The sequence below is a fragment of the Notamacropus eugenii genome, chromosome 6 (genome assembly GCF_028372415.1).
Source record: "Notamacropus eugenii isolate mMacEug1 chromosome 6, mMacEug1.pri_v2, whole genome shotgun sequence".
NCBI lineage: Eukaryota > Metazoa > Chordata > Mammalia > Diprotodontia > Macropodidae > Notamacropus > Notamacropus eugenii.
In genome coordinates this window covers 156,296,004-156,310,722 of record NC_092877.1, presented here as the reverse complement: position 1 = coordinate 156,310,722, position 14,719 = coordinate 156,296,004, and the positions used below count along the sequence as shown (strand labels likewise).

At 34.2% G+C, this 14,719-nt stretch overlaps 1 protein-coding gene and 1 long non-coding RNA gene across 2 annotated transcripts in view; both read right to left on the bottom strand.

Moving 5' to 3' along the window:
• GLRB (glycine receptor beta) overlaps window positions 1-14,719 on the bottom strand; it is a 152,931-nt gene that overhangs the window by 116,480 nt on the left and 21,732 nt on the right. The gene's annotated exons all lie outside the window — the stretch shown is intronic.
• On the bottom strand, window positions 7,710-13,027 carry LOC140511998 (uncharacterized). The gene is made up of 3 exons (XR_011969746.1): window positions 11,036-13,027; window positions 10,827-10,921; window positions 7,710-9,562 (listed from the first exon to the last, which is right to left on the bottom strand). It is a non-coding gene; the product is annotated as an uncharacterized lncRNA (long non-coding RNA).

The window sequence follows — 14,719 nt, the reverse complement described above, 5'->3', positions numbered from 1 at the left end:
CTGAAGGATGGATTTTTCCACTTGAATTATCGAGAACTGTTTCATGGAAGAAGTGGTATCTGTGTGTGTGTGTGTGTGTGTGTGTGTGTGTGTGTGTGTGTGTGCCCAAAGGGGGAGGATTTTAAGAGTCAGTGAAGATATCAGCGTAGGGGAATTAACTTTGGGGAAAGGATCCAATGTGAGCAAAAACACAGAAGCTGCGCTTGTAACTTGTTAATTTCTCTTTTTTAAAAAAATATATTTTATTGATCTTTTGCTTTTTCAATGCCTGTTTCTTTCTATGTCCCTCCTATAGAGCTGTCATTTATAACACATATTTGTTTTTTGAGAGAGAAAAAACAAATACAATCAATACACTAAAAAATAGCTTTTCAATGTATTTCAATCCCAGTGAATTTTATAGCCACATGAATTAAGGAAATGCAATAATGTAACTTTGGATAAATACTGTGGTGTGTGGTGTGTGCAACCTTGCTCAAAAATCATTAGCTTGAGAAAATTTCAATTTGCTTTTCCTACATTTGCCATTGTTGCTCTTTAACTATCCCTGCTTCCCTTTACTTCGCTCCAGAGCAAAGATCTACACTGAAGAAAATGAACATCTGCTACCAGCAAATAAATTCAGAATTCCTCCGTATATACCTGCCTCTATCAAAACTGAACCAAAGAGAAAATCCTTTCCAGTTCTCATTTGGGTGTAAGCATATGTTCCAGTGTTCATTTGGGATATATGATGACAGCATCACCGTTTGGAGTGTAGTTTCCCTTTGACTTAGAAAAGTCAACATTGACATAGCTTTTAAATGTGTGATCTGCAACAATATTTTACATGCATATTCTATGAAATTCAGGATTTTTCTAATGATACATATTCAAATACAGTGTCTATCATACTCAGTCTTGAAAAACTTCTAATATAACTGTCCACATAGCTATACACTGAAAACTTAAGAAGTCCACATGTATATTTTCACGTATTCTTCTGAATAGCTTCAAAACATTTGCACACAAGATACTCTCCCATATTCCTAAGATATCCTTACAGAGTAGGAAAATTACAAATATCCCAATGGAAGTTAGGTTTTTTGAGGGTATGTGACTACTTGGTCAAGCCCATGTTAAAGTCAAATCCATAACTCTCAGTTATGTGAGTTACATTGGAAACATAACTTTATTTATCAGAGTTTTAATTTTCCTGAAAATGAAGAGATTGGACCAGATTATTTTATATTATGCTATATATTTCATATTATGCTATATTACATATTATGTTATGTGATGTCTTTCCAAACCCTTACATTTGGAGATTCTTGGATCTTCTGGATTTCATATCACTGTTCAACTCATTTAACTATACTATTTAAGCTATTTTAAGAAACCTGTCAACAATTCACAATATCATGCATATGTAATTAATTTATAAAAAAGGTATGAAACCCAGAGAAAAACACCTCCATAGACAAAAATAATCAACTAAGTAGAAAAAATATTTTTCAATTAAGAAAACAAGCAGTCCTTTCTTGTTTACTTGTCTGAACCAGAGATTGTGTCATTACTAATATGGAAAGTTATGTGTGGAATGCATATGGTTTTTCAGCTATATGATGTAACACATTCCATTACTAAAGGAAAAATTATACTCAGAGACGTGGATTTAAATCCTCACTTGACCTTTAGCTTGTATACTATATAATATTCTTTTCTTTTTATCTCTTCTGTGGCTATCCTGTTGACCAAAAGGTAGTTAGTTCCATTTTAAAATGGACATAGAAAGGCACACATTCAGTGTCCAACTAAATTAAATTGTTGTCCTCTATATGTAGGATTTTTTGCCAAAAAAAGGTATTTTTAATTAAGGATGTCTTTTGCAATCCTGTCCTGAAAATGAGAAAAAGCAGCCATCCTTCCTTCCAAAATATAGGTGAAGTTCCATTCTGTGGTAGTCTCCATGGTCTTCATGTGGAGCACAGATAAGGTCAGCCTGGGAAGGAAGGTGTATGGCAGCGTAAAAGCAAAAGATTTGCATATTATCAATAGTTTCTCTACAAAGGAAGAACTTCAATTGGTATTATTTTTATGGGGGGTGAGGGAGGAGGTAACAGGCTCATATTTAGTCACCATAGGAATTCTAGTTTCTGAAGGAGAGAGAACAGAGGAAATATGTTCTAACATCTCCATACTCACTGTCACATGCAACTATATGATCTAGCTATAAATGACCTGGAGCCACCACTGTGTCAGTTTAATTCCCTGACCCTATTATCTACCAAACTACACCAACAAGGAAGGAAGGCTAGTAGTCGTAAATGGGAGTGGGGGAAGGTGTTGGCCCAAAATGGTTGGAGTCCTGGAATTTTTAAGTTCCTTTCCTTACATGACATTTCTTTATTTTAACATGTATATTGCTAAATTTCTCAACACTTAAGGCTTTTATGTATACAATAAATATACAATTTGCTGTAGTTTCTGATGGGTATTTGAGAAGAGAACATTCAGAATTTCAAAAAGGATACTTTCACAAAGGATCATGTATTTACAATCACACAATTGACTTAAAGGTGGAGATATTGTATGAGGTTTCACCATGCTTACTGTTTATAGACTATTAAAACATACACATATTTGTTTTGAGGATTTAAATGTTGCATTAAAGATTCTCATCCAACAAGATGTCTCCCATACATAAGCAGAAATAATGCAAGACCTGCAGCATAATAGATTTATAGATAGAAATTTCCTTAGAGTCCAATAAACTACTCATTTTACATAATAAAACTGAGGCACAAAGAGGTTAACTATCATGCTTAGGAATATGTAGGTAATAAAAATCTGACTCAAGAATTAAACCCAGGTCTTCCTGACTCCAAGTCCAGTACCATATACACTATGCCACGCTGCCTCTTCACTTTTCAAAGATATAACAATTGAGAACTAATACATTAGGAACCTTGACCTAGGGCTAAAACAGGTAAACACGCTCATCAAAGATGGGACAGTCAGGTAGTGAGAGCAAGGAAGAATTAACATATTGCCCCTGTGCTCTATACAATGCCAAAAAACTTTAGCAAAGTGGTCCTCCTCCCCATCCTCAGAATGTGGCATGTGGCATGTGTTAAAGGTTTGGGTGAAGACATACGCTAGAGTCATATAGGTTAGGTAGGCATGTGATCTACGCTGTTGGAAGAAATTTCCACTTTGATGAGATGGCAATATTCATTAGAGTATTTATATGTTTTTGTGTCTATGTATTTGGATTATTCCTTGAGTGATTATTTATGGATTCAGATTTTGGAAAGGAGGATACACTGGATCTTTAACTATTTGAGTAATTATTTATTTGTAACTTATAATATTATATTTATAATTAATACCACATCATATATTTTACAAATACATTACATGGGTTCAGTGATTTCTCCATATAAAATCACAAAATATAGCTTCTTAATATATTTGATATAGGCATAAAACTTAACAGAGCTTGCTCTACACACTGAAAATTACTTTGAAAAGTCTGTATTTTTGAAGTCACTTTCTTTCAAAAAGCTAAAAGAATTTGCATATAATAAATCATCAAGTATAGTATATTAATGAATGTCTTATGTCTTGAAGTTTATTATGTCTCCTATTACTAACAGATGGAATTGTGACTAAAAGAGATTTAAAGACAGATAGTGATGCTGCCCATATCATTAGTGAGTTAATTAGTTTATATTTATTTAAAAACAGTGTGAGTGTGTACTAGTATGTGTGTGGTGCTGCTTGTCATTTTAATAACATCCAAGAATGAAGATAAAGAACAGAATGTTCCTCATCACTCATGAATTTCTTCTTTCTTTATATTCCAGGAATTGTCAGAGCCTGTTTGGAAATGTTTTCTTTTTATGCCTTGTCTACCTCATCTGTGTGCTCTCACATCATTCATGGCTCAAAGGAGAAAACTGTCATGAACCAGAATCATCTACTAGAGAAAAAAAGCTGAATTATAGGCCCTTAAATTTGACTTTTCCAAAAATAGGAAAAGGCTATCTATTGATCATTTCTATCTATGCCACAGTAGAAAACCTTCATTCTACATATTCCATGATAGTATGTTTAATTCACCTACTACTTTCTATAAGGAATTGCAAATGCTTTCTAGTCTCATTATTCTTCACTGATTGATATCAAATTATAATTTTATGTCATATTTGAATTAAATATAATCCAAACAATATGGTTTATTGTTTCTTGTGCAGGCACTCCCCATCCTGCCCAGAGACAGGATAAAGTCAAGAAGCAGTAGTTAAAAGGCCTTGGTTATGTTCCTAACCCTTATATTGACCAGGTCAAGATTCAGTTTAAAAAGGAAATTGATAAGCTAAAGAAAATCCATTTTGTATAAGAATTAATTGAAATGATTTGTGACATATATTAGGAGAAAAGAAGGTTTGGAAAGGATTTGAGAACTATTTTCAAGTATTTAAATAGTTATTATGTGAAGAAAGGATTTCTTCCCTTTGCCACACTGACGCAGAGTCAGGAAAAGGAAAGAAGTTGTAGAGGGGTAAATTTAGGCTTGCTGGAGAGGAAAAGTTACTTAATAATCAGAGCTGAACAAAACTGAAATAGGCTACCTCAAGAAGTGGTGGTCCCTCATTGGATATCTTCAACAAAGTTGGTTGATGACTAGCTAGGTATGTTATAGTGGGAATTCCTTTCCTGTAAGAGTTCAATTTGATAGTTCCTGAGGTCCTTCCCAACTCTGAAAATCTATGATTCTATAGGACTTAAATGTCTTGTGTGTCAGTTTTGTCATCTATAAATTGGGGTAACAAAATTTGACCCTCTTTCCCTTGCCATGGGAATTGTGTAGAATTAAATGAAAGAATAAATAATAAAAAGTTTAGCATCAGGGTAATCTAAATAATCTAATCTAATCTAAATCTAATCTAAAGAATCTAATCTAATCTAAATCTCATCTAAAGAATCTAATCTAATCTAAATCTCATCTAAAGAATGCTGATTTTGTAGGTGGTTAATTATCTCCCCAATATCATCTCTCAAAACTTGTTTTCTTATCTCTTAATTGAGGAGGCTGAATTAGGGTACCTTCCAGAACATTCTATTCCTTCACATAAACACTGGTCCCACAGAAGCACAATACTGTAAATCTATGGTACAGTTTTAGTTTTAGTTAAAGAGAATTTATTTCAAACTACAAAACTGCCTATTTTCTACAAGCAAGAAAATTCAATACTTCCATCCTTTTTACAACATGGTGTGTGTAGGGGCATCAAAAGTCTATTTGTTCTAATATTTCAGTCAAATCTACAAGCTTTTAAGGATTAGGTTTAAAAGGAAATTATACAAAAGAGTAAACCTTGGAGTTAAAGATCTACATAATATTGTACATAAAATGGTATTGTCAAGAAAATAATATCAAGTAATAGAATTACTGTGTTTACCTATAATATATACTGTAAACGGTTTTTATTGTTTAATTTACTGTTGTATAATGTTCTGTCCCTTTCAGATATTGCCTTTTTATATGGAGCTATTTGACGCTCCACATGGCAGGAAAATGATTTCTTCTAAAGGAAAAAAATAAATTATGTAAGGTAAGGATGTAAAGTATTGCCCATTTTACAAGAGAATAGTTTTATGTCTGGAAGAAGTAGAAAATTTACTTTGGTTTAATAAAATAAACCTTTAAAATTCATGTGAAAATTAATAGTTTTCAAATGGGAAATGAGAAATTTGGTACAGAAAATTAAGTATGGCTTAAATATAAAGGGTTAAATCACTTTGTAAAGAATGTAAGATGCCTCTTTTGTATGTGAGCTGTCTAATGGTTCAAAGGATCAGAAAAAAAAACTTTGATTCATTAAAAATTCACAAATACAAATATGAAGAAGATTTGTTTTCAAAGATAGCCTATGGAAGAGAACTGCCTTCAAACTGGGAGAAGGGGAATTCAACAAGGTTATAGAGAATACAGTTTCCTTAGCCAATTTGATCTAACATATATAAGGGTAAAACTAACACAATGAAAAACCATTTCAGTGTCTAGAGAGGAAAGAATGAACAGATAAGAACTGTATATTTCAAAGGGGAATAAATTGTTGTTTTTTTCCTCATAAATGTTTAGTCACTCCAAGAAGCCTTGATTTAAGCTACTGAAAGCTTAGTGAAGAGATTAAAGAAACCTGCCTAGACTGGCCAAATTCAAAAAAGAGAGCAAAGATTCAGCAGGGGTGGGTATACAAAAAAAGAGGTCTGGTGATCTGCGTGCAGCTGGACCAGACATCTGATTTTACCCATGAGATACCTATTTAGGTGAAAAGATAAAAAAGCTTGTGGTTCATCAGGGATAGACACATAGTTTAAAATGGAACTTCTCAAAAGTTCCTGGTGATCTTTGCTGCCCTTTTCTGTCTGAGAGAAAAAAGTGAAAAGAAGAAAGGTTTTGCAACAACTTTGCAGTTGCAAGAAGCAATGTTGAGGTCTAATTTGACTGTTCAGCACCTTGTTTAATGAATTTCTATCTGAGGTTGTTGAGTTTGTTTGTTTGTTTACGTAGTCCAAAGAGGGACAGGCTGACAAGCTTAAAGGCAGCTGCTATCAAAATCAAGAAGCAAATCTTTCTCAGTACCCTTTTAAGGGTGATTATTTATCGAAGGAGTTTATTAGCAAAAAAGAAGAGGATATGTCTAGGAGGAGAGCAGTGAGGATCAGAAGGGGGGAAGTCAACAGAAAAGTGATTTCATGTGGTATTAATGTACCAACGACATCAAAGAAGACCTGAGTTCAAATCCAGCCTCAGACACTAGCTCTGATTCTGGACATGTCTTTTAACTCCTGTTTGCCTTAGTTCCTTAGCTCTAAAACAGAGGATAATAATAGCCCCTACCAAAGCCTACAATCCATCATTATGAGTTATCCCAAGTACATGGAATTTCCTTAATTATATGTTTTCTGCCAAGTTTCTGTAAATATGTGCTCATTCCTCCCCCCATGTAATATTATTTATTTTGCCTGTATAACCTCTGATATTATTATTTCTTTTGTCTTATTGTTAGGTGGATAGTTGTGGTCAGGAGCTAAATGTATTATGACTGTAAGTATAAATGGAAATGCACCAATCGCAGTTTAAGAGAAAAAGTTGTGAGTAGGAGGCATGGTTGCTTCTGTGAGCCTGGGAGAGTTTGAGTGTAGTTACATGATAGTGGTTGAAAGAAAGAAAGGCTAAAAAAGCAAGCCAGTCCACAGGGTGATTAGGCATCTACACCTTTGGGAGAGTGATGACACATTAGAGTGCGGGTAAAGGAAACTTGCACATGCATCTACATTGTACATAACCCCCCACTACAGAGAGAGACAGAGAGACAGAGACAGAGACAGACAGAGGGACAGAGAGAGAGAGAGAGAGAGAGAGAGAGAGAGAGAGAGAGAGAGAGAGAATTACCCTTGAATGGGAAATTTGTCTAAAAGACAACAATGTGAACAACAAGGTGAAGGACTAAACATTTCTTTTTCCGATCTCCACAGCCTCTCAAACCTCTCCAAAGCAGAAATTATATGCCAAAAATAAAGAAACTTCAGCTATCTCCATGGTCTAAGATACTCAAAATAATAATAATAATGAAAAGATTAAAAAACTTTTCTCCTATGACATATCATTAAAATGCCAGCATATTTTGAACTCTAGTACATGTGTGGTAGGTCTTTGCAAGCAGGAAAAAATGTAGAAATTTGGGGAGCCACCATTTTCTACATGCTATAACCAAAAAAAAGGGAGTATTTATATAATCTACAATTTACCTGCATCTAAATGTTAGAGAATCTGGAGATAGAAAGGACGTCAAAGAACAGATTCTAGTTAAAGCTGTGACTGAACAAGAATGCCTTCTGCAACATATTTGACAGGTGTTCATACAGACTTTTTTAAAAGAATGTCAGTAATGCTGAACCCACTATTTTCTTAGGGAACCTATCCCACTTTTAGATACCTCTAATTTCTTACATTAAGCTAATGGTCCTTGTTCTTCTCTCTGAGAAGAAGCCAATGAGAACAAGTCCAATCCTTTTCCATGTGACAAACCTTCAGTAATTTTAAGGTAGGTATCATGACCCCTCAGTGTCTTTGCTTTCCAGGCTGATCCACCCCCATTCTTTCAATGCCTTCTCATATGGCATGACCTCTTCACTGTGAGAACAAAACCTCAACATTTATGAGACATGTCAATTCCATCCAGTTCAGTTGAATACACAACTATTATGCCATACACTATGTTAGACATTAGGTTCTTAGTGTTCACTAGAATAAGGATCTATTTGGCACTTACTATGTATCAAAACATTTCTGCTGTCTCTGGTATTTGTGGTTATCTATTATAAAATGTCTTATGTGTAAGATTTATGTGATTCAGAAAAAAAGAAAATTGCCTCCATTGATAAACATTTCACTTCATTAGCTATATATACAATACCAATCAAAGGCAATAATGTCGTATTATTTATTTTGAAAAAATCAAAATCTTATGACATCTTAAGTACCCAAGTTAGAAGAACAAATAAAAGATTTAATCTCCTTTGGAATACATTCACTCTTTACAATTTCTGACTGGTGTAACAATGACAACAGATTCTGCTTGTACTAGGCCATGCTTGAAACTACTCTCAGTGACCTAAGAGCATATCAGAGGATCCAACATTTTACTGGATCACACAAATCTTTACACTCCCACTTATAACCTTTCCATTTAAAAACAGAACTGTTTTATGAAGCCCCAGATTCTTCCTAAGTATTATCAAACAAGTCCTATACTGTGAACACAGGAGATATCTTTGTGCATTGTTAGGAAGAAAACTGGTGATATCAAATACAAAGACAAAAAATTTCCCAATGCAGGAGGTAATCAACAAATAAGAGTAAGCACAAGTCTTCATCTAGAGTGATAAAGTATAGTTTTTGTGTTATGGGTGCATTTAGAAGGATATTTGCTATAAACGTAATCAAGAGTGAGGACAACTTAAGAATTCATGAGCAGTTATGACAGACTAGCTCACTTAATTAATTATAATTTTAATGATAACCATTTTAGAATTATATAAAAATTTCTCCTAATTTGCAATTATTCCATTAGAAAAATGAGTATAGAATAGATCATTAGAAGAAAAGTATATCTGACAGTCAAATATGAGGAAACACTGACAAAAATATTATTTTAATTTGAGGAAAAAATGACTAGAATTCCATGTGGAAGATGAAATTTCATGCCAAGTACATATTAATATGTATTCTACAAGACTAATACAAGAGTTTTACCTTCTACCTACTCTTACATGGAAGCAAGTGCCTTCCAATGATATGCTATCTTGAAGCCTGATAGAACCATGCATTTCCGGTAACTTGTCTTCAGCTCTTCAAGTGATTTTTATCTGTGTACTTCAAATGGTACATAGAGCTTACTGTAGGTGAATTTGGTCAATCCCAGTAACAAAAAGGTTTTTTCTGATTGATCAAGACCAGTCCAAAACCCAAAGTTTTTCTCAAAAAAGTTACATGTTCTTCTATAATCTGTGAAAATAGAAAAATGGAATGTAAATATTTATTCCCTTGGTATGGGATCAAAGAACAGTACTTAAACAACTGCACTTATTTTTAACTTTTACAATTAGCTCTCCATTATCCATCAACACAGTATCCCTGGGGAATTTGTTTGTTTTTAGGACTCTTGAATTCCTTAATTCTTTCACTAGTGTAGTACATGGGTCTACCAATCCAGCAGAAAATGAAAGGGAAGGTTTGAATGAGCTAAGATAACTGGCATATTCTGTCACATCTTAACTAGGTTGGGCCTCTGGGAGGATCTTTTTTTTTTTACTAAAAGCAAAAACATTTGATCACCCCTCTGTGTCCTGTTACCTACTAGTGATATTGAATGCCATGCTGAAAACAAGCTTTGACATGTAAAAAACACCTGTACTCAAAACTGTGATTCTTGGTGCATGATGGTGACAGTTCTGCTGTCCTTCCAGGAAATGGAACTAAGAATGGGGAAAAAAAGCAACTTTTGATTTTCCTAAGTTGGACTTAAATTTAGGTTTCATTATTTTGTCAGAAATCATATTAATTTCCAGAATATAAGAGATAATCATAGCAAAATACAAAAGCTAATCTTAAAATCTGAATTTTCATTATTAGGCAGTTGTCTATTACTTAAGGGGCAACATGACAAAGTAGATGGAGGACAAGGCTTTGGAGGCATGACAAACATTGAAATTCAAATCCTAACATATACTTTGTACTCATTGAAAGGCATTGAAAGTCTTAGTGTTTCAGGGAATTTTCTAAGATTATAAACTATAATCCAGCTGCCTATTTGTATCAATCAGTAAAGGGATATTACATACTAGAAGTTTTCCCCACTATGAAAATCATAGGACTGTGCTTCTTCCACCTACATATACACATACACATACATGCATATATATATACACACGTGCTCACATACATACAAACACACAAATGCACATTGCACACGTGTACACATATACATGTGTACATGTGTGTATGCGTGTATATACAGATGAGGTTCCTATACCTATTTCATACACACACAATGAGTATAGGTAATTAAACAGGTATACGAACACCATCTGTGCTTATATGTATGTGTATATTTATTAGAGTTAGCTACACAACTGTACTCTAGTAGTCATGATCAAGACATGATCCAAGTTTGATAAACAGAGGATCATATAGTATATAGCTCAACTAATTGGCAAGTTAATATTATTCCTCTGATCATGATATTTACAGTTACTGATAATGATTTTACCTTCCTTATGTGGCTTTTGGACTGGTCACAACAATGTGTTGTATAGGAATGTATATGACACCAAACGCCATCTTAATTCTCAAGAGTCTTAGATCCTATGAACAGAAAAAAAAGGAAAGAGAAGTTATCAGCATATACAAATGAGTAACATTCCATATCAATACAAATCTTTCATCATGATTTCCATAAGAGGCTTCTAGATAACTTACCTTTATGCCTTGGGAAGATGCTGAAGAGTATCTTCAGTATTACTTCCTGAAAGTCTGAGGCAAATGGAATATGCATTCTGTGCCTCACTTCTGGGTTGGGAATTCCTCTGTTGATCTTTCATATCCTTTGTGTATGGGGGGAATCAACTTGTAGTGCCATCAAATTTCAGGCCATGGTTAAGGATGGAATAACAACACTTAATAGAAATCTTGAGAAGGTGTGGTAGCAAGGAAAGTACTCTGGGAATTTAGAATCAGGGCACATTGGTTTCAATCCCAGACTTGTCACTTGGTACAAAAATGATGCTGGGCAAGCAACTTAACCTCCTTAGGCCTCAGTTTTCCCATGTGTACGATGGAGGTTGGAGTAACAGTGGGTCTTATTTAGGAGTTCATGCTAAAAAAAATGTTTAAGTTGTAAATAATTGAAGAAATAATGAGTAGTGTATTAAATTAGACTGGATGTTCACAGTACATTTTGTTGGTGGTGGTGATGGTGATGGTGGTAGTATTGGAATGGGTTTGAAGAGCAAAAAATGCAGGGAACCACTGTAGATGGAAGAATTGAGTTTGAATGCTCAAGTGTCTCAGACACTTATGTGACGCTGGGCAAGGCATGAAACTATTCTCAGCCTTAGTTTCCTCATCTGTAAGAGGAAGACAATAATAACACCTACCGTGTAGAGTTATTATGGAAATCTAATCAGAAAACACATCCAAAACATTTTGCAAACCTTAAAGTAGTATGTAAATATTATTATTGTTGTTATTAATCCCTCCTAGTTCTGACTCTATTTTGCTATAATCTTATGAATAAAGTAAATGCTGTATGCTCATGAGAAGAGATGTAGTTGAATTTGGATTTAGGAACTATATTAGAAAATCAGACCCAACATGACTACCTTTAAGCAAGTTGGTTGATGTCCATACGATATCTATTAAAGGGATATTTACACATATGATATATTAATTTATTAACATAACATTTGGATAGTTCATTAATAAGCTCTCATTCCTATATGACTAATCCATACATATGTGTGTAAGCCTATGTGTTCATATTGTACATATTATATATATATATGCATGTGTGAATGTGTATATGCATGTATATACATATACAGACAGATGTATGTAGATATAGATATAACATACATTCAAAAATGCATTTTATGCTTCCCTTATAAACAAGCTATTGCTGGTAAAATGCTAGAGCATGCTTGCACCCTATGAATTTCTTTAAATTTTGATCCTTCCGACAACATTACATTCCATGATCTGAATCTACATAACATTACTGAGAGAATGTTGGTATTGGAGAGATGAACTTCTTGTCTAATATGGAAATATATATTTTCATATGCATAAATGATATCCTATTGCTTATCTTCCCTGTAGGTAGAGAAGGGTCTGGAGGGAGGGAGAAAATTTGGAACTGATCATTTTTTAAAATAATGTTAAAGACAAAATTTTTTTTTAATTTAAAGAAAAAATTGAGATAGACTTTTGTAGCGGCAGTTGGGTATTACCCAAAGGGAGAGAAATCTGTTTTAAGGTAATATCTTTTAGACTGTTGAAAGTACTGGTAAACTGTGTGGTCTCACAAAAATACATGGTAATCAATTAGCAGACTGAAAAACTCAAACTCTCTGTGCCGTTTCAATTAAGAGCAAATTATGAACAGATGTTCAAAGCAAATGGCAAAGAGATTTAAATAAGAACACAGGAAGGCTGTTACAGAGTGTAGCAAGATAGCTGGATTAACATGCCTGGTATGCCACTTGTTCCACTGACAGGTATATTTCAATACAAAGAATTCCACAAGGCCTTTGCTGTTGAGATTAATCTTTGCTTAGTGTGATGTGGAATCCTCAGGCATGTGAATGGTCTGTTTTCAAGAATGCATATGAGGTTCATATGGATCCATCTTTCCTTCCACATGAACAGCAAAGATCAACTGGTTTGATTCATCCAACATGTTCAATTGCTAAGTTTAACTGATGTGTTACTGTTTTTCTAAACAGTATTCTTGAAATATAATTTCATCTTTATGTCATTCATTTAGCGATTTTGATGAGCCTGAATTTGAATAATTTATTTTATGAAGTAATTTATTTAGAAAACATAATTCTGCAGGAGAGCAATGCTATGCAAAGCAGAAGTGCCAGACTTATTTTAAGTAAATTAAAAATAAATTTCATGGTCTTTTGCAAGTTCTACTCTCCACTTTGTTACATTACAAAAAATAATTGCCTCCAAGGTACCAGTAACATACGGTGCCAAAGAAAAATATGTGATATTTAGAGTCAGAATATCTTGGTTCAAATCCTATACCTGCTATTTGCTACTTGTGTGATCTTGGGTGAGTCTATGGACCACTATGGACTTTAGAAGTTTGCTCATCTGTAAAATGAGGGAGTTTGATTGAATGGAGTAACTCCAAAATCAATGACATGCATGAGAAAACTAATTTATTTCATGTATAAAATTTGACATTAAAAAGTTATCTTCATTCAAGCCTCAGTTCAGGTACCATATTTTTCATCAGTCCTTCCCTGGTCCCTGAATATCATGCACACACACACACATACACACATACATCATGCACACATCATGCACATATCATGTACATACCACACACATACACATCCTCTTAAATTTTCTTTGAGTTCTTTATGTTTATTCCAATTTCTCCCACTGTTTTGCATATATATGTGTTAAGGTATACTAAAGGGTCCCCTGAAATTTGATCAGGATGAAACATACTTCAAGTGCAAGATAACTTAGGAGGTCTAAAAGAGAAGCCTTTAAGATAAGGACTGGTTCAGAGGCCACATGGAGAAAACACCAGTGATGGAACTTGGTTGTAGCCATAGAATCATCAGCAGCTTTGGGAGATCTCCATTCAGAGATAGTAAGGGGATCAAGCAAATCAGAAAAAGATGATAAAGGCCTATTGTGCTAACACTGGGAACAGGACCAGATGTTGCCTACCAATATCATTCTCAATACCTGCTTCCTGGTCAGAGTTCAAAGGAAGAGAGGGGCATTTTTGGTCATGAGGGAATAAGATACCTGAGAAGCAGTACTGCTTCCAGTGCCAAGGGAGTAGGAACCCTTCCCAGGTAAGGACCAAAGTGTATACCAAAAGAGCAGTGACCACTCCTTTTCTCAGATCACACAATCTTAGAAGTACTAAAAATTTCTAAGACCCTAGAACTAGGGCTGAAAATAGTAGTTTAAAAAAAAAAAAAAACCTTAAGCCTGGGACAGAGTGCCCCAAGTCTAGTAACAGAGCCCAACTTTAACATAAAGTTCAAAGTCAAGAAATGGGCTAGAAAAGGAGCAAACAAGAAAAGAAACCAACTATAAATGTGACAGAGAACATCAAGACACAATCTCAGCAAAGACACCAAAAGAGATACTAGCAAAGCCTCAAAGAAATATGTGAATTGGACAGAATCCCAAAAAGAATTCCTGAAAGAGGTAAAAATTACTTTCAAAATCAAGTAAGAGTGATAGAGGAAAAAATAGATAAAGAAGTAAGAGTAAAAGAAGAAAATATGAAAAGATAATAAAAAACTTAGCAAAATAGGAACCGAAAAAATAATAAAGAAAATTACACCTTAAACACAGAATTGGCTAAACCAAAAAAGAAGTACAAAACTCACTAAAATAATAATC